A 25,244-nucleotide genomic window follows, 5' to 3' on the forward strand; every position below is an offset into this window, starting at 1 on the left:
AACTAAGCTTTTGAGCCCAGATGACCTGACTCCAGGTATTTTGTTTAAAGCACCAGAAATGGACTAATACAGGAAAATTGGTACCAGAGAAGTGGGGTGTTTCTTATAACAAATACTTGAAAATGTGGAAGTGGCCTTGGAACTAGGTATTGAGGAGAGGCTGGAAGAATTTGGAAAAACAAGCTAGAATAAGCTAAATATTGGTGAAAAGTTCAGAGGACAAGAAAACCAGGGAACGTTTGGAATGCTTTAGAGACTGGTTAAATGTGTTATTGCAACTAGGAAAAAGAGATGCAGCAGGATGTTGTATTTGGAGCTTTACTGCAGGTTCTTGTGCATTGTTCTCTACCAAGTTGCTTACGCTGTGCACATTTTCATGAGCCAGTTATATTTCTGAGATAAAATCTCAATGATTTTCATAAAGATGTTGGTTGTGAGGATTAAATGAGAATGTGCAGCACCCAGTTTACTGGGTGGAAGTGAGGATGAAATGTGGGAACACATTTAAAATGCTGAGAACACTTCCTGGCACACAGTAAATGCTCAGTTAGCTGTTATTCTTGGCACAACTGTCGTTCTTGGCACAACTGCTGGTTTCCTTTCCCTGCAAAGCATACTGTGTAAAAAGGAGTATGCACTTGGATATAGAGGGGGAAACAGCAGCAATTTAAAGAGGTGGTAGATCAACAGTTAAGAAATCCAGCAGTGGAGTCAGGTTAAATGGTGGCAACCAGAATGCTGATAGAAATGTGAGATATTAATAACAGTGAAAAATGGGGAGGGGGATGAAGGGGCATGTAGGAACTGTATGTACTTTCCACTCATTTTTCTTTGAGCCTAAAACTGCTCAAAAAGTCTATTAGTTAATATAGATAGATATAGATATAGATATAGACACACACTAGTGTATTTGCAATGAGAACAGAGATAGATGGCAGATAAAGATCAGTACCTGCAATGTGCTCAATGTACCGTATGGTGAAATGTTCTTAATTGGTTTTAAAGGATTTCTCAAGTAACTTCTCTTAAGCATATTCCTCATGAACCACACTGCCTCCATGGAGATGACAAAAGTAGAGATCATATCCCACAGCAAAACTAAGAGTTGCATTATAAACGTGCATCCCAACAGTCTGAGCGAAGTGGCTTCAAGTACTTCCTAGCTTAAATTTGGAACAGTTTATGCAACAGGAAAACTATTCATTTTGCCCTTCAAAAGACTGACATAGGAAAATGTTCCTGTGGTTTTTATATAAGGTGCAGTTGCTCTCCAACCAGTTTCTTTTTCTGACAGCAGTTCTAGCAGCAGAGATGGTACAAGGTACACCACAAGAGTAGTCGGAAAAATCCGTATCGACCTGGAGCCCAAAGCAGGAATTCTCAGGGACAGAATCATTGCTGAGGGCCCTTAGTGACCTCTGTGCTCTATGGAGCATGTAGAAAAGTATCTCCCAGGTCAGCTAGTTGTGGCAGGCAACATGCACACCTGGACACCAGGGTATCTTTAGGCCATTAGTTTATTTCACTTCTTTTCTTTTCAAAGTCTAGTTGAGTCAGAAACATTATGAACCAGAAATTAGAAAGGGGAGGGGTGTCAAAAAACTTTGAGTGTCAGTTGAGAAAAACTGTGCACAACACACACTCATATACATGCCAGTAAGACTTTGTCTTGGGCATACATCAAGATCACTGGAAATTAGATGGCATGGGAGTGAGAAGGTGGGGACACAGAGTCCATGGCCCTAAAATAAGGACTAGAAAGATCCTATTATCAAAGTGTTTATTTTTAGCAGGATGGGATGGAGGATAGGGATTTAAGAAGGAAAATAACACAGGTGCTAGCTATTCTAAATTACATGGATTCTGCCAGTGCTGGAGGGGTCTTTAGAGCTAATTTAGTCCATAGGCTTTCAAAATGTGTTCCATGTAGCATGAGGTTTTCTGAAGTTCCTCTAGGGTCATCTTCTGTGGACAAAACTAAGGCAGCTCAGCTGTGGGCCACCACACTCCCACTTCAACCTGAGCATCTCTACTTTCATGTTTTTGATATCAGGGGTGCACATAATTTATTTGTGCACTTGAAAAAGGTTTCCACTTCTTCAAAGAAAAAGTTTTTTAAAAACCACCAGTTTAGGGGCCGGCCCGGTGGCGCACTGGATAGTGCGCCGCTTGGGAAGCGCGGCGGCGCTCCCGTCCGAGGGTTCGGATCCCACGTACAGACCGGTTCCCGCTCACTGGCTGAGCGAGGCGCGGGAGCAACGCCGAGGCTTGCGATCCCGATGCCGGTCCCCGGTCCGGTACGGGGGCAACACTGAGGGTTGCGATCCGTTGCCGGACACGGAAAAAAGACAAAAGACAAAAAAAAAAAAAAAAAAAAAAAAAAAACCACCAGTTTAGTTCCACGTTCAAAGAGACAGAATCCTTTAAAGCTACAGAAGCTACCTGTTGTCATTCTTCCCAGATCAGAAATAATTGAATGCAATCTTTTTTATCCCCCACCCCTAATAAAAAATCTACTTTGAGTACATAGAATAAATCCCATTACCAAAAAAGTCCATGGGACTATCCAAATCATTATGTTGTCCTTCGTATTATTCTAATCTGAAGAAACACCAACTAATGCTTGAAAATTGGAAATTTGGTTAAAATGGTATATTTAACTTGTAAATTACATTTTTTAGGAAATGGATTATTCCAGATCCTTAATTTTAAAGATAAGTTCTTTTGCCTCTGTTTTGATAAATACTTGTAAAATAAGTGAGTAGTAAATACTCTTCATTTAATTTAATGGAATCTTGTATGTAGCAAAGTCTTGCAATGACTCAGTCCTCATTCTGAAATTGGCCCTCATTGTACTTATATAATTGTAAATAAAGAAAATGTGAAAAATTTGTACTTTCCTTGGGTTACATCTTGCAAAGTGACTTTTTAACCCATCTGCAACCCTCAGCCCCCATCCCTCATCCCCTTATATGTATGGAGTATGTAAAAGTTTCTCTAGGATATAAATCTTAAGAATGGCATTGCTGGATCATAGGACATGCAAATCCCTCAAATTTACTAAATAAAGTCAAATTATTTCTAATTTTATTTCTCCTAATCTATGGCTTGCCTTATCATATTCTTTGTGGTATGTTTTGAAGAGCAGGTTTTTAATAAAGTTTATCAACTTTTTAATTTCATATTTAATAAAGTTTTGTGTGTCCTAAGAAATCTTTCCTGCTCCAAATATTTTCTTCTATAAGTTTTATAGTTTTAATTTTTCATTTATATCTCAGATCAATTCAAGTTCAATTTTGTTTGTATCATAAAGTATTATAAGTCAAGATCCATTTTCTTTCCTACAACTGGTATCTTCTGACCAGTTACTTCAGCATTACTTAGAAAGAAAGAGGAGAAATAGAGTGAAAGAGAGAGAGAGAGAAAGAGAGAGAGAGAGAGAGAGAGAGAGAGAAAGAAAGAAAGAAAGAAAGAAAGAAAGAAAGAAAGAAAGAAAGAAAGAAAGAAAGAAAGAAAGAAAGAAAGAAAGAAAGAAAGAAAAGAAAGGGTTTCCAAGAGAAAGGAGAGAGACAAAGAAGAGAGAAAGAAAGAGATAGGAAGAGAAAGAAAAGAAAAGAAATTATCCTTTCCTCATGAGGTACTTCTGTCAAAGATCTCTTTGTCAAAAATCAATTGTTCGTGTGTGTGTGGACTTATCCCTAGTCTCTTTACTCTGTTTCATTTTTCTACATATCTATTCTTATACCAATACCTCACCTTTTTTTGTTACTGTAGCTTTGTAAAAGTCTTGTAATCAGATTGTTTAAGTTCTTCAAAATTTTATTACACTCTTTCAAAATTGTTTTGGCTCTTCTAGCTTCTTGTGCTTTTATATTAAATTTTGAACTGTCTTATAAATTTCTACCAAAAAAAAAGTCTATTAGTATTTTTAACTTGAATTGAGTTGAATCCCAAGATTAATATGGGAAAAGTAATATCTTTATAATATTGAGTCTTTCAGTCTATAAGCGTGGTGTATGTCTCTCCATTAATTTGGGGTTGCTTAATTTCTCTCAGCAAAGTTTCATAGTTTTTAGTGTATAGGTCTTGTACATATTTTGATAAATTTTTTTTTTTTTTTTTGAGACCGGCCGCACCGCGCTCAGCCAGTGAGCTGGTGACCGGCCATCCCCATATAAGATCTGAACCCCCGTCGTGAGCGCTGCTGCGCTCCCAGTGCGGCACTCTCCCGAGTGCGCCACGGGCTCGGCCCCATATTTTGATAAATTTATCCCTAAGTATTTTATGTATTCAGATGCTAGAAAATGGTATTTTTAAATTTCATTTCTCAATTTCTATTTCTGGTATGTAGAAACACTACTGATTTTTGTTTGTTGGCTTTAATTCCTGCAACCAGCTAAATTAACTTACTAGTGATTCCCTAATTCATTGTTCTTGTCAGTTCTTTCTGGCTCTGCCCTCTGGACCCTTAAACTTTGCTCATTGTGACATCTTTCCTTTTTGGTAAACAAACAAACACACACTTGTGTTTGTAGCTGAAAATAGCTTTCTCAACTAAATTTCTGCTTTCTGCCCTCAAGAAATTGATGGACCGGCCAACCCCGTGGCTCACTCCAGAGAGTGCAGTGCTGGTAGCAACAAGGCCGCGGTTTCGGATCCTATATAGGGATGGCCGGTGCGCTCAGTGGCTGAGCATGGTGCAGGTGACACCGTGCTGAGGGTTGCAATCCTTTTACCAGTCACAAAAAAAAAAAAAATTGATGGACCAAAAGAACAAAGTTCATGGCAATAGGAACTAAACCATAAAGAGAGAGAGAGAGAGAGAGAGAGAGAGAGAGAGAGAAAGAAAAGGAAAGAAAGAAAGAAAAAAGAAATTGATGGACCAAGGGCCTCTTTTCATTTCATACTCTCTCCCTTTTTTTGTTTTCTCCAACAGAAGTCTTCCAAAAGCCTCTCCGTATAGCCTATCATCCCTGCATCATGGTCACAGGAGCGTGAAAGTAAATATATATAAACTTTGTTCCAATATGGCTGCATTCTCTCCCCCCTCTATTGTCTTATAATCATTTCTTTGTACAGTTTTAAGTCTTTCGAAGAAAGAAAAAAAGAAGAAACATACAGAGTATTTTATATCAATCCACAGGTCTACCGTTTCTGATGTTCATTTCTGCCTGTGCATTAGTTACTGTCTCATTTCATTTCTTTGCCCCAATTCATCTCCATTCTGCCCCTGCGCCCTACCCCCACTTTGTGCTATTGTTGTCATATATATTAGGTCTTTATGTCATTACCCTAGCAACACATTTGATAATTATTGTTACATGCCATTATCTTTAAATCAGTCAAGAGAAGAAACAGAAATATATATATATATATATTTATACTGCCTTTTATATTTACTTACATAATTACCAATGTTCTTTATTTATTTATATGGATTTGAGTTGCTATTGGGTGTCTTTTCCTTTCGGCCTGAAGGACTTATCTAGGATTTCTTGTAAGGTAGATCTGCTAACAGCACATTTGCTGTCTTTGTCTGGAAATGTCTTTATTTCAGCTTTAATTTTTGTTTGTTTGTTTTTTGCCTGGACCTTGGTGTTATCAGCACCATGCTCTAACCAACTGAGCTAAACAGCCAGCCCCTTCAGCGTCATTTCTGAAGCATAGTTTTGCTGGTTAAGACTAGGACTAGAGTTATGCAAGTGAAGCTGTCACCTGGAGCACAAAATTTAAAGGAAATCGAAGACCTTAGTACTCAAGATAAATTCTATTTTAATGCAATATTTAAAAGTCAGAACGGATGCAATAATATCCATGGTGAACAAAATATCAAAATTTAAAATGGAGACAGAATCAGTATTACTAATTTTTTTTTTCTGCCTCAAGCTCCCATATAGCATGGTACTGCTGTATATAATTTTTCATTGACAATTTTTTTTCTTTTAGAATTTTGAGTATTTTATTTCATTGTTTTTTGCTCATTACTGTTTCTAATGAGAAGTCAGCTGATAATATTAATGTGGTTCCCTTGTTCATAATGAGTAGTTTTTTTCTTACTACTTTCAAGATTTTCTTCTTGCTTTTGGCTTTCAACAGTTTGATTATATCTCTACATATGGATCTCTATCCACCTGGAGTTCTTTGAGCTTCTTGGATATGAAGATTAATGTTTTTCATCAAATCTGAAAAATTGGGGGCCATTATTTTTTCCAATATTTTATTCGTTCTCTCCCTCCTCTCATACTGAAACTCCATTACACATTTGTGAGTATGCTAAATGTGTCCTGCAGGTGTCAGAGGCTCTGTTGATTTTTCTTTATTCCTTTTTCTTTCTTTTCATCAGATTGAATTATCTCTATTGACCTACCTTCAAGTTTGCTGATTCTTTTTTTTTTTACCAGCTCAAATTTGCTTTTGAGCTCCTCTAGTAAATTTTTCATTCCAGTTTCTGTGTTCTTCCATTTGGTTCTTTTTAAAAGTAGTTCTATCTTTTCATTGATATCTCTACTTAACGAGTTCTTGGCATCTCCCATAGTTCATTTAGGCTGCTATAGCAAAATACCATAAGCTGGGTAGCTTATAAACAATATAAATTTATAAGGGTACATCACAAAGTTCAGGGAAAAATGGAATGAAATGATATTGTGAATACCTTCATATTTCTCACAGTTCTGGAGACTGGGAAGTCCAAGATCAGGGAACAAGCATGGCTGGGTTCTCACGAGGTTCTTCTTCATTACAGACTTTGAACTTCTCTCTGTTCCTCACATGGTGGAAGGAACAACACAGCTTTCTGGGGTCACTTTTATAAGGACGTCAATCCCATCCATGACGTCTCTGCTCTTATGATCTAATTACAACTCAAAAGCCTCATCTCCTAAACCATCATATTGGTGATTAGGTTTCAACATATGAATTTTGGGGGAACGTAAATATTCAGACCACAGCAATATTGTGCTTCCTTTAATTTTTAATCATAGTTTTCATTAGTTTATTTAATATATCTATAATAGTTGCTTTAAAGTCTTTATCCAGCATGGTCCCCCTCAGGATAGTTTCTATTTGACTTTTTCTCGCCTGTGCATGGGTTACACTTTCCTTTTTTTGTTGTTTATGTTGTTTGTTTTGCTCTCATAAATTTTGCTGAAAATTGGGCATTTTAAATAATACATCACAGCAACTTTCAGTTCTATATTCTTCCTCTGGAAAGTGCTATCTGCTGTTGATTTGTCTAGGAATTCTTTGAAGTCTGTCTCCACTGCAGTGTTTGGCCATTGACATCTCTGCTTAGTGTTTTTGGGGGTTTGTTCTTTTTTTTTCTTTTTTAACTTTTAAACCTGGCTTCCTAGAATTTCCCCTGGCTCAGCATAACTCAGTAGTCAGCCAGTGATTGGTCAGAGGTTTTGTTTAAATACCTGGAGTCTTTACTAGCTTCTATCCTTTGCCATTGGCTTTATGTGTGGCTTGGTGAATGCTCTGAAACTTCAGGAAGTTTAGAAGTCTTCCCCAGAATTTATTTTCTGCATATACAAGGCCGCATGTTCAGCCAATGACAATTAGACAGCTGGAGCCCTCCCCAGACTCTCCTTTGGGTTTGTGTGGCCATGTGCATGCAAGCAACCTTCTTGAGTCCCAGGGATTTGTGGGAGCTTCTCAAGGCCCTCCATGATTGTCTCATTCCTATCCCAAATCTCCTTGTTAAATTTCTCCCTGATCTGTGGATCTGTTACTCATCCCAATCAGTGTGGCCTCAGGCTAGCTGTAGTGTTGGCCCTCCCTGCTTATTTGTTACAGAGATCACATTAAGTACATCAATGCCCCTGGAATGTGCTTTTCCTGCATTCTGTTCCAAATCAATCAGCCCCCCCCAAGCTCTGAGGCTGCCTGTCCCCTGGAGACACTCTATGCCTCAGAGTTGATATGGGGCACTAATCAGAAGCAGCCCCAGCCTAAGACTCTAGACCCACAGTTCTTATTGCTGCTCAGTTTTTTGTTTTTTGTTTTTTTTTTTTTTCTTTTTTGGCTGCTGGCCAATATGGGATTCTAAACCTTTGACCTTGGTGTTATCAGCACCACACTCGAACCAACTGAGCTAACCATCCAGCCCTGTTTTTGAACATTTTCGTCCAGTTTTATCATTTGGAGATGAGGATGTCCTAACCTTCTGTCTCAGCCATTCTGGAAGTCCTGCCTCTTGCAAGTGTTTTAAAACCTAGCCTTTAAAGTCACATGACATCACTTCTGCCTCATTCTATTAGTCAAAACAAGTCACTAGGCCAGTCATATTAAGAAAATAGAGAAATAGGCCCCACCTCTTGTTGGGAAGAATCGCAAAAAGTTACAATGCTAAGTGGCAAGTGTACAGGGACAAGAGAATGGGAGCAATCGTCTTGCCAGCTGTCTTTCACAATGTGAAGAGAGAGGCAGAGATAGAGATAGGCAGGGATATGGCTACAGAGATGGATCTGGATATAGACATATGTATATATTTAGATAATTGTAACTTCCTTATGACATGTTAGGGCTGGCTGGTTAGTTCAGTTGATTAGAGCATGGTGCTGATAATACCAAGGTCAAAGTTCAGATCCCCATACCAACCAGCCACCAAAAATAAAAAAGATGAAGACATATTAAAGAAGAGAAAGAAATAAAAGTAATTACTGAGAACAGAGTTTCTATTTGTGTGTGTGCTATGTCTTTTTTTATTTTAAGTTTTTTTTTTCATTTTACATGTTTATAAGGTACAGTTTGTTGTTTCAATACATGTATATACTGTATAATGATCTAATCAGAATAGTTATCTATCTAGCTTCTACTTTAGATTCAACATACAAAGTCTTTGCAATGCTCAAATTAAAATAAATTTAAGTAAAATATAATGTACTGTACATTTGAAAATTTGGTAAGAGGCTAGATCTCACATTAAGTTTTCTTAACAAAAACACAACAATAAAACACAACTTTTTAACTAAAACAGCTTAAAGGGGAAAAAAAAAGTGTGCTACTGAAGGGACATTGATCCCTAGAATCTTCTGTTCTGATTCAGTAGCACAGTGGTATAACATAGTCCTAGTGAGGCAAAATCGTGAAAGTTTCCTGTGCAGAGAGAGCGTGACTTTCATCTTCCCGCATAACAACCTGATGAGATACAAAGAGCCTTGGAGGCAGGACTGAAGTGCAGACAGCCTGTTTCTCAGTCTGCGCTGCATCCCTAACATTTTCTCTATACAACCCACTGTTTGGATTCCTTCGGGCCCTTTCAAAATCTTCGAGTCAGACCCAGGAACCTGCAGGTGTGTGTGCCATGCACACAGCTCTTTTAGCTGCCATGTGCTGTCCACCATTTCTCTCTCACATCCCTGTTCTGTGCTGGTTTCTTGTGGTTGTGGCCCCTGAGTCAGTCAGCCCTCGTGAAGGCGATGGCTGTTGTGTTGCGTGCTGCCCTGTCCTGCCTATGGTCCTCCAAGCCCTGCAGCTGCCAGCTCAGCTGCAGCCACCCACACCCAGCAGGTGCAGTGCTGCCCACACTGGTAGTCTGTTGGTGCTGCCTGATGTCACAGCCCGCCAGCAGAGTGCTGACCAGAGCCAGCCTCTCTGTCTCTCTTCTACCCCATGGGCTCAGGCAGAAGACAGGGTGGGCAAGCTGAGCCAGGAAATAGACCCTACTGTTTCAGAAGTCCTCTTCCTCCTCCTGATGCTGGGTGCTGGTCTACCACGTGGGAAGGCCCTATACTCATCTCTTAGGATGAATTTTTCTCTAAGAGGCAATTCAATCCAGATATAAATTGATTTGTGGTGGATCTGCACAACCACTCCTCAACCTAGATTCACTGAGACAAATTTGAGAAGCTCCGTTAAGTTCCATTACATTTAAGCTGAGATCCCTGCAGTAATGTCATCTTCAGAACCTAGCCACGTTCATTCAAAAGCTATGTCTGTGTACAGCAGGCCAAAACATTGGCATCATATTCCTGGGTAACTAACATTATTCATAAAGTATTTTTCTGGTGATTCTCAATATGACAAATATTTTCATACACAGGGGAAATAATGACTTTCATTACACTGATTTTCACCTTGATATGCTAAAAAAGTTTTTTGGTGTTGAAACGTGGGATAATTCATTTTGAGGAACTACCTGTTTAGTATAATTTGCTGCTTCACTGTAATTTTCAAAACGTTATTTTGCCTGGAGATTAAGGCATGCTCTCTTGGGATAGTTTGTAAAGGAAAGATGGTTAACAAACACAATAATGTTTGTTGTTTTTGTTTTCTTTTTTTTTTTTTTTTTTTTTTTTTTTTTTTTAAAGATGACCGGTAAGGGGATCTTAACCTTTGACTTGGTGTTGTCAGCACCACGCTCAGCCAGTGAGCGAACCGGCCATCCGTATATGGGATCCGAACCCGTGGCCTTGGTGTTATCAGCACCGCACTCTCCCGAGTGAGCCACGGGCCGGCCCGTTTTTGTTTTCTTTTGTCTGTTTGTTTGTTTTCTTGGTCATATTTCCATGAGTGAATAAACTATTTCTCAGGGCAAAGTTAGCTGTTATTTTTCTTTTTCCTAATATTATATATGCTTTTCAGTCAAAGAAAAATTCACTTAGTACATTAGAGCTGAATCTTAATATGTGGCCTAAAGGAATAAATATACTTCTTTAAGTAATTTATCTAACTGATAGATTCTGGTCCTGTTGAGGACTATAAGAAAAGCATGCAGAATTGAATGCTTAGTTTTCCTTTATATCTGAATCTAAAATACTTAAATCTGAAATACTATAATGCCAGATTTTTTAAAACATGATCTGTGTATGTGGAAAGACTAGCAATAGGTAAAGTACATAATTACCTGAGAATTTTTTAAATTAAAATATTTTAAATGTTACTTCCAACTCTGCAGTGTTTTTTGATTATGAAACTCATTTGATTTTTAAAGCATACTCCAAGAATACCCACTGAAAAAATATTTCTTTTAAAAACATAACTCTCAAAGAACCAGAACCCATTAATTCCCAAATATTAGTATGTCTGCTAAGTTATTGTACTTTTAGTTCTTATGCTTTGGGAATTATTCACATAGAAATATATTCTTTGAGTACAATGGAAACATTGAGAATGATTTTTTTTTTAAATATATAAAAGGAAGGTACAGTTGGCATTTTTGCTTTAGGACTATAGGACTATATATAGCTATATAAATCATAATTAGGGAGTACAAGAATTTTTTTAAATTTACAAAATGGTTAGAAACAATTTCTGTTGTAAAGCAGTAGAAAAGAATGCACATCAGTAGGGAGATTTATTTGAAAATAACAAACTGTTTGGATTTTTCCTGAGACACACATGCACGGGCAATTCTGCTCAAAGAAAATTAGTACAATTGGGCCAGCCCATGGCTCACTCGGTAGAGTGCGGTGCTGATAACACCAAGGCCACGGGTTCGGATCCCATATAGGGATGGCCGGTTAGCTCACTGGCTGAGCGTGGTGCTGACAACACCAAGCCAAGGGTTAAGATCCCCTTACCGTCATCTTTTTAAAAAAAAAAGAAAATTAGTACAATCGCCTCCTAGCACTACTACTCCCTCTTAGTCTCATTTCTTTCATATGAACTTTAGGAGAAACATTTCAAGAGAAACATTTTTATAGGGCTAATGTTTTACATGGCTTTGCATATGGTTACAATTACCTTTGTGTTACAGGTCCTAAATCATGACATTCAAGTGTAAGTATGTCTATGAGTCTGAATGATGAGATTTTTGCAAAAGACAATTCAAATAATGTTTTATTACATGAAATCTGCAAGTAAGTAATTTTAATTCCACATCAAGTTAAGTCCTGTGCAGACAGCATTTATTTTTACTACACTCTCATATTTTTCCCACAGGAAATGTTTGACATTCTAATGGTGGATTTTTATAAACAAAGAGGAATAGATTTGAGACTTCTTAACTGAGCTATATTTAAAGTTAAATCAATGTGTAGAGTAGTAATTAGCATATAATAAATCCATATATGCATTACCTTTGACCATTCAGAATAGTAGTACTAGTCAATAAAGTAGATAAGGAGTTGTAGAATTGGATACGAGTTACATTTTCATCTCGATAACTCCCACCTTTGTCACTCACAACACAGCAAAATATCAAGAAGTGAAATTTAAGTGGAATCTGAAGGGAAAGTTTAAATTGAAAAAAATTTCCAAAACTTGGGCTGTCCAGTTGGCTTGCTTGGTTAGATGGTGGTGCTGATAACACCAAGGGCAAGGGTTCAGATCCCCATACTGGCTAGCCTACAAAACAAACAAACAAAAAGAATTTCCAAAAATTCTTTTTCTAGGGCTATTCTTGTTTTATTTTGTTACTTACCTCTAGGAACATTTTAACAGAAAAAGAGTTAAGAAACCCACCTAGGACTTCCCCTATGTAACTGGAGTGTCCAAGCTTCAATTTGGCACAAAATAATGTCCCCTGGGAACAATTCAGAGTGTAACACTCACGAACAGGACGATCAGATTCTCTTCACACGAGGTTCTCCCTCCCTTGATATGTCCCAGAATCCCCCAGAATGCTTACTTATTGTGAAGCACTGGCCATGCTTGCTCTTGGCTCACTACAGGAACCAGAACTCAGATTGTCCCCCCTCTGAGAATGATGAACTCCACAAGTGCTAGGGGAAACTGGGTGTCCAGAATATGCTACACTGCTTCTGCCTGTTACGGCAGCTGAAACCTAGATAGCGTGAGAAAATTCTCCATTCATCACAGCCGACGTTGCGTCATCAATTAAAATTCTGCCTATCCCTCTTAACTTCTAATCCATGAGAAAAATACCTAGTAGAATTTTTTTTCCCCCCCGGCAGGCCAGCGTGGGGATCTGAACCCTTGACCTTGGTGTTACCAACACTGTGCTCTAACCAACTGAGCTAACTAGCCAGCCCTAACTTTTTTTCTTAATACCATGTCCTTCTGTTTTGAAACTGCATAGTCTAGCTGCTTACTTGTGGATCCTGGATGGAGTGCGAAAGGGAAAACAGTCTGGGATAGGGCAGGAGTGGAATAAAGTTAGCAGTCACACCCCGATAATAGTACGTGGTCACACTTGCCATATTTATTGCACTATCCAGATACCAGGTAGATACAAAGGAGTCCAGCACATGCTTTCATGAAGCCTGGGTGATGCTCCAGAGTAGAGTTATGGGGACCACTAGAAAAAGACAAAGAGCTATTCTCCCTCCATGAGTGAGAACGGACTGATCTAAGAAACCTCTGCTTCCTGCCTGACTTCTTACAGAGACGACTGTTTCTGGCACCTCCAAAGCAGAGATGATATTTTTGAAGAACCAACACCTACCCACATAGAAATAAATTCACCTTTTAATTTTTAAAATAACTTTACAAAAATGACCACTTTAGATGCTGCAAGGAATATAGAAGTATCTGAAATGGAAGTACCTGTGATCCAGTGGGGACTATTTAAGTCATGCATTTATTAAAAGTAACACAAGGGAAGGGGAGAGGTAAATAATAGAAGAAAAGTCACAGGGTTGTCAAATAAATGGTGGAGATATTTTCAGGTTCAGAGGGATCAGAGGAATGTGCAATCAGTAGTCTGGGATAGCTTCAAAAAGGCTGCATGGCCTCACGGAACTGGTAGGACTTGTGCTGTGCTTGATGGGATTTCAGTGAGCAGATTTTGAATTTTTTCCTCCCACAAGATGTATTGTGACTTATTTCCATACAACTTTCATTTCAGGGCATCACCTTCAGAGGAGAAGAAAAGTTTCAAGAAAGGAAAGTGGCACCAAGTATAAAATTCAGCATTCCCCACATGACACACTAGATAGAGAAGCTGAATCCCCACTGCTCCTGGGCTCTCCAGCTAGGGTAGTGCCACGGAACTGCTTCTATACTCCTACCTCAGCAAGGCGTGGAGGGGGAGACATGGCTCATAAGGCCGGCACCAGTTCATTAAGTACATAATAGTACAAGAAATCCCCCATCATTCTGACCAGGACCTGATTCAGTGAACATGACTAAGGGATGAGAGACAAGCTGTTTCATTACTGCTGTGTACAGTCACGCAAGATTGGTAGCACAGTTTTTCTGCTGCCTGTAGAAGTATCTTGCAGTCTGATGCTAAGAAAACTGCTGAATGTGGAGCTGCTTGCCAGCTGGGAAGAGGAAGTATGCTGTTGACTCCCCAAGGGCACAGAAGAGCAGTAGTACTAGGCATATACCAAGAGAAATGTTAGAGGTAGTGAAAGTGGAGACTCATGGAATTGGACAAATAAAGAAAACTAAACCCAGGAAGAAGGAAAGTACCATGCTGTGTGCTCTCCTTCAGAATACAGGGAAATCGGTGCAGGTAGAAAAAGGTGCAACACCCAGTGGGGTGAGAGTAGTGATTAGCAGTCATCACAACTAGAACCTCACATATGAGCCCTCCATGGCAAGTCTTAAAAAGTGAAAGCAAAACCATCCCCTGGATTATGGGACTGTTTCCTGACTTGACTCAATGATGTTCCTCAAAATATAAACCATGAATTTCAAAACATCTTAGATAAAGTTCGACATTTTATTTTATAAAATTATAGTCACCATTATAATTACTCTTCTTCTTAAATATTAATTTTATTTCTGTGTTGATGATCAGTGTGTCCTGCGAGTCACATTAATTCTTGCAGCGAGGTGCATTCTTCATCGATGTGCAGACTGATCCACCGCTGAGTCTATAATTCCTCTTTGAAGAGTGAAATTTCAGGAATTTCTTTATTTCATTTCCTACTTCAAAGATTTTTTTTTTAGATATAATAATGACAAGTCTTTGTTTTTATTATTCCAGTGCTCATCAAAAATTTTTAAATATTTTTACCTGAAGAACAAATATTGACAACTAAATCCAGGAATTCTACCTTAATTTATTTTCTTTTTAAAAATAACTACCAATAAATAAATAAAATAGCATTGCTGTACTATTCACATCAGTAATGGAATTACATACATTATGAATACCGAAATGGATACACATCCCAGGGTTTGTTCGTCAAGCAGAGGTGGTGTTGATAACATCAAGGTAAGGGTTGGATCCCCATACCAAACAATTGCAAAAAAAAAAAAAAAAAAAAAAAAAAAAAAACAGCAGAAGCAGAAGTAATTATGGAATGAATGTGAGAGACAGATAACCTTATAAATTAATACTGTTAAATCACTGTGTATGATAGTCATGCTTGTGTTTTACACCCACAAAAGACAGAGGTAAATGAAAAACACAAAGACATTATAATCACCATTCCAGAGCTGGCCAGTTTACTCAATTGGTTAGAGCTTGGTATTGAAAACCTGTCTTAGTGACCTTTGGAAGTTTCCTTATCCTCACCCTGGGTTTTAGGTATCTTATCTACTAACTAGATTATATCTAAATTGCCTTGCAGCTCTAAATTTCCATGTTCTTATAAAAGATAAATTTGTCTTTATTTTTAAATCAGTGCAAGTATAGGCAGTTAGGGTTGAATACATTTTTAGGATGAATTAGAAAAATCAGTTAGGTCATGACGCTAATGAGGCCATGCTCAGAATTGCCATTTTATCCTAAGTTCTAAAATAGGCACTACCCTGAGCCCTACTGCCCAGCCTTGCAGATGAATGCTCTAATTCAAGGCTAGGGCAGGGGTGTGGAAAAGGGGATGACAGGGACTTGGCTAGATAAGAGACAATTCCAAGAAAAGCTTAACAAGCCCTGCTGATGATAGATAGCACTGTAGTTTCACCTTTGTAGACCAAAAAACACCACAAAGATTCCTTGATTAGGCTGGTTTTCCATTACAGGAACTAACAGGAATCTCTCCGGGAATTTGGTGAATGTTAAAGGGTGGGAATGGAAACAAAGCACAGATACTACGCATTTCTCAAAGCTGATTTTTATTTAAATCCCAAACAAAAGATACTTATGATGTGCCTACTATATACCAGGCACATTTCTAGGCAACGAGGATACAAGAAAAAGTTCCCGCTTGGTGGAGCTTACACAGTTAGGGAGACAGACTGCACACATTAATGAACAAATAAGTGAAATAACTTCAGATGAGGAGAAGTCTCTGAAAAATATGAAATAGTTTAATGGGATAGGAAGTGCTAAGGAAGGAGAAGGGCAGTAGTAAGTCAGGTAAGGGAATCCAGGAGGTCCTCTCGAAGAGGTAGCACTGGAGATCAGGCGCAGGGCGAGGAGGAGACGGCCTCGCAAAGATGTTGGGGAAATGTGTTTTAAGAAAGCAAAATCATCTGGAAATAGAACTTGAAGTGTCCAAGGAACAAAAAAAAGGTTAAGGAAATGGAGCCTAGGAGAAAATAAGAAACTAGATCCTGTAGGTACTTGCAGGTCACAGAAAAGTCTTTCAATATTGTTCCAATTGCAGTGGAAAGCCATTGAGAGTTTTAAGCAGGGAAGTAGAGCAATTTCTGTTTTTAAAAGACTACCATGACAACTATGCATTCCATATTTTTCTATTTTTTTAAATGTATTTATTTTTTGAGTGGCTAGCTGGTACAGGGATACGAACCCTTGGTTATCAGCACCCACTCTAAACGAATGAGCGAACCAGCCAGCTCTGTATTTTTCTATATAAAGATTTTTTCTTTTTTCGTAAAGTAAACTTTATATAGAAAAATTTTATGACGTTTTTCTTTAATAAAAAAATAAAATCAGGTTAAAAATGTGAAACATTTGCTTTATCTGCATGTGTATTTGAATGTCAGATATCTTCAATAAAGGCTTAGTAAGACATATTTGTTATTTGACTGCTGTATGATCCATGTTGTAAAAATGGTCTCCAAGAAAAGGAGTAATATGTAACAATTATGCCCTACAGAAAGGCCATGGGTGGGAAGTGGGAAGGATGATGACAGGGGAGTGGATAACACGTGGAATGGAAATCTCAGCACAAATAGGAGGGCAATAGTCAAAAACACAATTTATGGAAAATTGCAGAAAGGAGGAACTCAGAGAAAGAATTAAACTTTCCCTAACAAATTAGAAGTATGGAATGATGATGGGAAATGGATTTGTATTTTTTAGAGATAACATAAACCTCTCTTTTTAGTTTATTTAACTTAATGGATCGAGATTTGGAGGAGGACTATTATTACAGTACAGGGAAGTATTAGATGCTAATAAACATCTAGATTTTTCCAGAAGGACTTTGACCCAGAATAATATGTATGTGTGTGTGTGTTTATTTTGTATGAAATACTAAAGAAACATATCTTCAAGAAAATATTCTAAACCATAACAAAATAAAAACCATAAAAGAATTTTCCCATAATTGTACTTATCACCAAAGAAAACCACTGTTTTTAGCATTTTAATTTATGCTTTTTTATCTTTTTTCTGTGTATATATTTTTACCACAGCAGTTTCATATAATATATATCATTTTATTGGTTGCTTTTATCATTTTATGCACAAGAGTACTTCCAAAAGTTTGTGGAAAAATGGAATTGAAAGATAATATAAATCTTTTCATTAACTTTTTGAAGTACACTTGTAGTCATAAGAACTATTATAAGAGCTAATGTGTGTGTGTATATATACACACACACACATATATAAATTGTTTTCTTGGTGGCAGCTGGCTGGTATGGTGACCCAAACCCTTGACCTTGGTATTATAACACTTCACTCTAACCAACCAAGCAAACTAGCAAATCATAAGAGTTAATATTTATTGAGTGCTTATTTTAAGTCTGTAAACTCTACAAGTATTTTCTCTTTTATTAAGTGCAGAATATCATTATTTGCATCCTGCTGATGAGGAAACTGATAGGTTTTGAACATAACCAGCACCATTTTAGGCAAGGCCACGCACAAAATGGCCACCAGCCCCCACCCCCTTTTCCTGAGGAGAAGCCTGGTGACTTCTGTGAAATACAAACCCTTTTGGCTTCTGCATAGGCACAATTTTCCGCCCCAGTTGTATCAGCCAGGTGGAGCTTCCGCACTAGCATAATGCTCCTCCTCCACTGCATCAGCCAGCCCTGGCACCCTACAGCCTATATAAGCTCTCCCACCCTGACGCCTGCTGCTGCTCTCCATTTTGAGGGCAGCCCCAGCTGCTGCTCTCCATTTTTCATGCAGCCCAGCTGATTTTGGTACCCTACATTTCGGCTCACTTTCTTTTAGAAACTAAGAATTAAATAGATTAGGTGACTTGTACAAGATCAATGGCTGCCTTGAACATCTGCATTATGTGCAATTCTGGTGTTCATATGCCAGTGAGAAGGAAAATCAAACCAGAAAAACTATTGCGTGGAGGAGTCCAAACCCAGAGAGGAAGAAACAGAGACCTAATTTCTCATGGGAATAAATCTTCTGTTTCCTGGAAATCACAATGAAAGTGGCAAGACTGAAAAGAAGGCTCTGGAAAAACAAAGGGAAACTCTATCTCAGTTTGAATTTTCACCAGCCAGTTTAGGCTACTTGAACGATCTCGTTTACCAAGCTCTAAGACGACTGCCCCACTCCAGTTTGGCAGAAAAATTAGATATAGAAAAATTACGTCCTTCAAAAGTAAACAGCTGTTTCAACATTATGCCATCTAGTTACATAAAAGAATGGTGGGAGATTTATCTATTAAAGAAATTAGTTTCAAGTAATACTCCTCATCACAGAGTATTTTGGAAGACTTGTTTTGAACACATTTACCATAGTTCTACATATCGAGAAAGGCTGTTCTTCTTGTGAGCACTTGTAAGACACGTACAAGGGGTCTTCAGAAAGTTCATAGAAAGATTCGTATTATCTTTTAATTTTGTTTTTCCACAAACTTTTTGAAGTGACCTCATATGTGCCGGTTATTAAGTTGTCTCTCAGCTCCAAACCCTCCCTCTTATTCTCACTTTGCCATTGGGCTTCTTGTTAGGAAAAGAAAGAGACTGGAAGGCTGGAGGAGGGGAGGAGTGACCTGGGCCTTTGTGCTTGCCTGCCGTTCTTGTCAGGTCACTATGAAAACAGCTCTCCGCCAACAGCAGCAGTTGATTTTAGGCTTCCATCTTCTTCAGCCTCTAGAGATCTGAGTCCTGCCTCTAGAAAGCCCCTCCTCTGAGCTGTTAGGTTATGGTAAATCCTTTTTCTCTGTGTTACCTCAGTCTTCCTTTCATTTGCTTTTCAGATGCCAATGTCTGCTCAACTAATTCCTTATGTTCAATCCCCTCTATTTAAATACCTGGTATGGTTTCTAACTAGATCCTGATGATATAGTTTATTAAATAATTTCCTATCCCATAGAATTGATTGCAAAAATTCAATGAGATAATTTAGGGAAAGTACTTGACAGTAGGTTAATGTGTCCAACACATAATAGATATCCAGTAAATTTTTGTTGAAGACTTGAATGGATAAATGAATAAATATTATCAAGATAATATTTATTTTTATTTGTCTTAATATAGATTGTGATAAAAGAATAAAAATGAAAATTGATAAAATTTCAGTTGAGGATATAAGAGAATTTTCCTCTGTGAAAATAGTTTTGGGGGAAGTGGCATGTATGTCAGAGGAAGTTTGAAATCAATGTTTTGTACCAGCTAAGGTCACTGGTCAGAAATGTTTAATGAGTAGACCTCTCAGTTCTCTGAGCAGAGGAGGGTGGTAAGTATGCCATCTCTTCGCTTGCAGGGAGAACTCTTCTATAAGTTAAAATATAAAAATAGACTCTACACAACTTTTTTTTTTGACCAGGTAATACTCATATGCATAATGGTTATGTACACAACCTAGTTCTGCCACCTCCTAGCTATGTGATCTCAGTCAAATTATTAATCGCTTTGTGCTTCAGTGTTCTCACCTGTAAGATAGGGGTAATAATAGTTCCTTAAAAGATTATAATGAGAATTAAATTAGTTAACATAAAAATGCTTAAATTAGTGCCCATCAAGTTAATAAGTGCTATATAGCTTTTGCCATTATTAAAATTTTATGTGAAACTTGGTACCCGTGATGGTTAGTTTTATGAGTCAACTTGGCTGGGCCAGTATCCAGATATTTGGCCATGCATTATTCTGGATATTTCTGTGAGGATGTTTTTAAAATAAGATTAATATTTAAATTGGTGGACTTTGAGTAAAGCAAATTGCCCTCTGTAATGTGGGTGGGCCACATCCAATCAGTCAAAGGCCTTCATAAAACAAAGAATGACCTTCCGCAGGCAAGAAGGAATTCTGCCAGCAGACAGCCTTTGGACTTGAACTGCAAAACTGGCTCTTCTGTGGGTCTCCAGCCTGTCAGCCCATCCTGTAGGCTTTGGACTTGCCAGACTCTATAATTATGTGAACCAATTTCATAAAAATAAATAAATATAAAATATAAAAATAAATCTCTCTCTCGCTGTGTCTCTCTCTCTTTCACCATGTATACATATATGTGCATATATATATATACACACGAAGGTACTTCAAGAAGTTAATGAAAAATAGAATTAAAAGATAATACAAATCTTTCCATGAACTTCTGGAAGACCCTAGCAGCCTATTGGTTCTGTTTCTGTGGAGAACCCTGACCAATATTGCTCTTAAATCAGCATCACATACTGTCTATCATAGGTATCAGAGCACTGTGGCGTCCAGATTGCTCCAGATTGTCTTCAGCCAAAACCAACTTCATTTAAACTTAAGTTTGGCATGTCAGGCTCCATAAAGAAAAATAATTGTTTTAAAGCATCGATTTTCTTCTGATTCGTAAAAGTTAGAGACAATCTCTGCACCTGGAATGATAGCTTATGTATAGTAGGCATGCAGTATATATTTGTTAAGTATTTATTAGACCACATAATTTAAGGCATCTATTGTTATCTAATGGCATCATATCTTAACTGCTAAGAAAAAAATGACTCCTTGAGAGCCTAACCTGAAAATCTAAAGTTAAAGTCATAGCCAAAAAACTGTATGGTATAGAGAAGTGGTAGAATTATGGAAACTGGAGAGCCACAGTATTGCCAGCTTTTTCTTTTTCTTTTTTTCCTGGATGATAATTTTCTTCTGAAAAAAAAATCAACATTTCAAAATACAATGCAATGCAAAAAGATTAATTTAGAGTAGCATTTTTCTTTATATCTAATTACGGTTAACTTATAACCTCCTATAAACTAATAAATATGAATGCACAGATATAGAACTGCTGAACCAGTGTATCCTCTGATGGAAATCAGACAGGCCATTATCTCTAGCAGCCATAGAGTTAGATAGGCAGGATCTGATTACAGAATTCCAAATAAGGTCAGCTTTCCTAAATTATAGGATAGAAGTTATTGAAGTGGAGACTGATGTTTTTGTGGAACCAGAAGCCAAAGGACAAAGTCTCTTACTAAAAAAAAAAAAAAAGGAAAGAAGGGTAAAGAAAGTTCTCCCAAAAGAAGAAAAAAAAAACACTAGATACCTCTGTGGAACAGGTAATTTAGTATCTATTTCTATGCCAAACCCAAATAAACACTTACTTTGCCCTCATTACAAAGCTACATGGTTTCCTGGTTAGAAGCTATACATGATACTCATGGGGAAATAGCTTTGTAATAACAAATGTCATTTAATTAAGTATTTTGTCAGATAAGTGCAGGAAGTTGGGGGTTCTCACTATTCCCAAATAATAAAAAGACAGAAGGCAGTTGACATCCAATTTTAATATTTTTAAATGGTTTGTTATCCCCTCCCCGCTCCAAAAATGACTCCCAGAATGTTAAAGAACTATCCCACAGGAGGGAAATATTATCTCAGATGAAGCTACTGGATTACTAAACTCAAAAATATACAATTAGTTTTCCTTTTAATCAAAATAGACAAACTATTACTGGGCTTGTCTCCCTATAATTAAGAAAAAAATTAAACTGGGGAATACATATAAAATGACTGTTTTGGGACATTGGTGGCACAAAACCATGCTTCTCATTGAGGGATACAAATGTGATAAGCCTTGTAATAAATCCCCAGCTTACTGCCTGGAGGGATTTTCCAAACGGAGACACGAGGAGGTACCAAGGCTAAGCTGGCTGTCCAGGGCACACAAAGATATGGGGCAGGACCTCCATCTCTGATGCCTCTTCTGCTTTTCAAATCCCACTGTCTTGAGGCCCTCGCCTCTTCTAATCTGGATTACTGATATTTCTTCCCAATTCATCTTCTTCCTTTCAGTTTCATCCCTAAAACTCCAGCCCTGAAAGTTATGTCAGATTGTTTTTCTAAAATAGAAATCTGATTGCAATAATTTCAGTTAAAATTATTCAGTGGCTTTCTCTACCTTTGGGATAAATTGAATATCTTAGCACAAAATATAAAATTTTAGTGGCCTGTCTTCTATTAATTATTATTCCCACGTATCCACTCTTTTCTACCTCTACAACATCTAATGCTCCAGTCTTACTGGTAGTTTCCTGAATAGGACATTCTGTCACATGTTCATGGCCAGTTCCATGGGCATGTAACCTGTGCCGTCCAAGAGGCCCCTGTGCTTATAAGGCCCCTGCACTTGGTTTAAGACTCTGCTGTTGCCATTATGAAATTCTTAATAATGTTCCAACAAAGTACCCCATGTTTTTGTTTTGTATCGGACCTCACAAATTACGTAGCCGGTCTTTTCTAATTTTGTATTTTTTTTTTTTTTAAAGATGACCGGTAAGGGGATCTCAACCCTTGACTTGGTGTTGTCAGCACCACGCCCAGCCAGTGAGCGAACCAGCCATCCCTATAAGGGATCCGAACCCGGGGCCTTGGTGTTATCAGCACCGCACTCTCCCGAGTGAGCCACTGGGCTGGCCCAAATCTAAGTTGTTTTTTTTTTTCCTTTTTGTCTTTTTTCGTGTCCGGCAACGGATCGCAACCCTCGATGCTGCGCCCGCACCTCGCTCAGCCAGTGAGCGGGAACCGGTCTGTATGTGGGATCCGAACCCTCGGCGGGATTGCCGCCACACTCCCAAGCGGTGCACTGTAGCAGTGCGCCACCGGGCCGGCAAATTTTGGATATGCTGTTCTCTTTGACTGGAATTACAGCACACCACCCCAAGCCCCCCATCACCACACCACCCCCCACACACCCCTAGCACAGTGGGGAGACACAGTGGAGAACAGGACAATAGAGTCTGGGTGAAATATAAAGAGCACTGCGACACCTGGATTTGAGTTTCAGCTCTACCACAATTTAACCCTTAACCTCTCAACCTGCTTCATTACCTGTAATGGGGATTACAATATCTTTTCTGCTTACAACAGCAGGGGCTATGGAGACAATTGACTAAGATAGTATAAAAGTTTGTCAGCAGTAAAATACAGTTAGGGTTTTAATCATATCATATCATCTTAATTGGCTTACTTGCTTCACCTAATATCAACTAATCCTCATCTACAGAAAGAAGTATTAGGCATGTCAGAGCAATTCTTTATCTTTTATACTCCAAGAAAAATGAAGAGTGCTTCAATAATGGGCTTGTGAAGCCCTTAGATTTGAGAATTGCATGGCTTTGGAGAAAATGTTTATCCCCATACGTAAATGGGGACACCTTAGCTATTGTAGAAGGATAAAATTATGTCAACTAAAGCAGAAAATATGAAAATATTTCACAATTGAATCATCTATTAATTTATTTTGAAAAGGAAGCCAGTTCCTGTGAAATGAACACTCTCATATATTGCTGGTAGAAATGAGTAAACAAAATGCAGATCTACACAATAGAATACTATTCAGCAAAAAAAGGAAGGCTCTGCTGATACATGCTACAAAATGATGAACCTAAGAGAGACTGCGAGGAAAGAAGCTAGATGCAAGAGATTACATGTTTTATGATTCCACTCATATGAAATTTATAGGAAAAGCAAATATATAGAGATAGAAAGCCAATTTGTGGTTGTCTGGACCTGAGAGTGCGAGTGGGATTGATTGCAAATGGGCACAAGGCAACTTTTTGGAGTGATAGGAATGTTCTAAAACCAGATTGTGATGGTGGGTGCACAGCCACCTGAGCCTACTGAAAATCATCTAAGTGTACAAACAGTGAGTGCTATTGTGGTATGTAAACAGTATCTCATTAAAGCAGCTCAAAAAAAAAAAAAAAAGAAAAAAGATTCACTGTTACACAATTATCACCCCCAGTCCTAGCCCCATACTTCTTAGGTCCAGCTCTGATACCAGCTTTGTGATTCTGGCCAATTTAATAAATGAAGGCTTGAAACATACTCCAACCAGCTTCATGAAAAATGAAACAGATTTTTAAATCATTAATAGCACTTAAGATGACCTCCCCTCCTCATCATAAGAACTTCTTAGCCTACCTTACTTCCACTAAGAAGAAAAAAATTATTTCAAAATAAACACTTCAGTTTGCAAACTGAAACTGTCTTTGCATATTCACTCTCTTCCTTACTCTGTATTCTTACTTCTATGATCTCGTTTTCTTGTATCATCGTTCTTCCCCCTCAATGGGTCCACTTTGATTATAAACGTACTCAGAAATCTCAAATTAAAAAAACAAACAAACAAACAAAAAACTTCTGACCATGCAAGCTACCTCTACTTATTATTCACAGACAAAGTTCCTGGAGGTGGGAGCGTAGTTTATAATCACTAACTGATCATACCTTAAGTCTTCCTTTCTCGATAATCACCAGTAATCTCCTACATGCTAGATTCAGTAGTAGTTTCTCAAACCACATCAGCCTTTCTAAATTGCATACCTCTATAATGCAATACTTTTGGAAACCCTTTACTTCTGGTACTGCTGGGTTGTTGTGGTTTTCCTCCTGAATCTCCTACCTTTCAGAGCCTAATTTTCATACTTGACATTTTCTAGCTATCCTTAAATGGAGCTTTTCATCTGGGTTTAAGAATGTATTTTCTGTCCTCTTTCTATACACTCTATGCCCACCCTCAGACCTCATCCATTTTCACAGCTTCAACCTCTGCCTCTCAAATTTTCAATCCTAACTTCTATCACCATCGCTAATCCCATATTTTTAACTTCTTTCTGGGTAACTCCACCTGTAGGTACAACTTCCAACACAAACTTAACATATACAACCCAAACTCAAAAGGTTCTGTCCATTTCACTCTGCCATACTTAATCTTTAAAAATATGTAAAATGCTATATTAGTTTCTATTCATAGGAGCTGTAGTAGGATATGGAGATTTTTAAAAGAAAAAACGAAAGAGCTCAAGGTAAGTTTGGCCCTGAATGAGTCTGATAAACAGGGGAAGAACTGAACTTCCTATAACATT

This window comes from Galeopterus variegatus, unplaced genomic scaffold, assembly GCF_000696425.1.
Source record: "Galeopterus variegatus unplaced genomic scaffold, G_variegatus-3.0.2 Scaffold578, whole genome shotgun sequence".
In the NCBI taxonomy this organism is placed as follows: domain Eukaryota; kingdom Metazoa; phylum Chordata; class Mammalia; order Dermoptera; family Cynocephalidae; genus Galeopterus; species Galeopterus variegatus.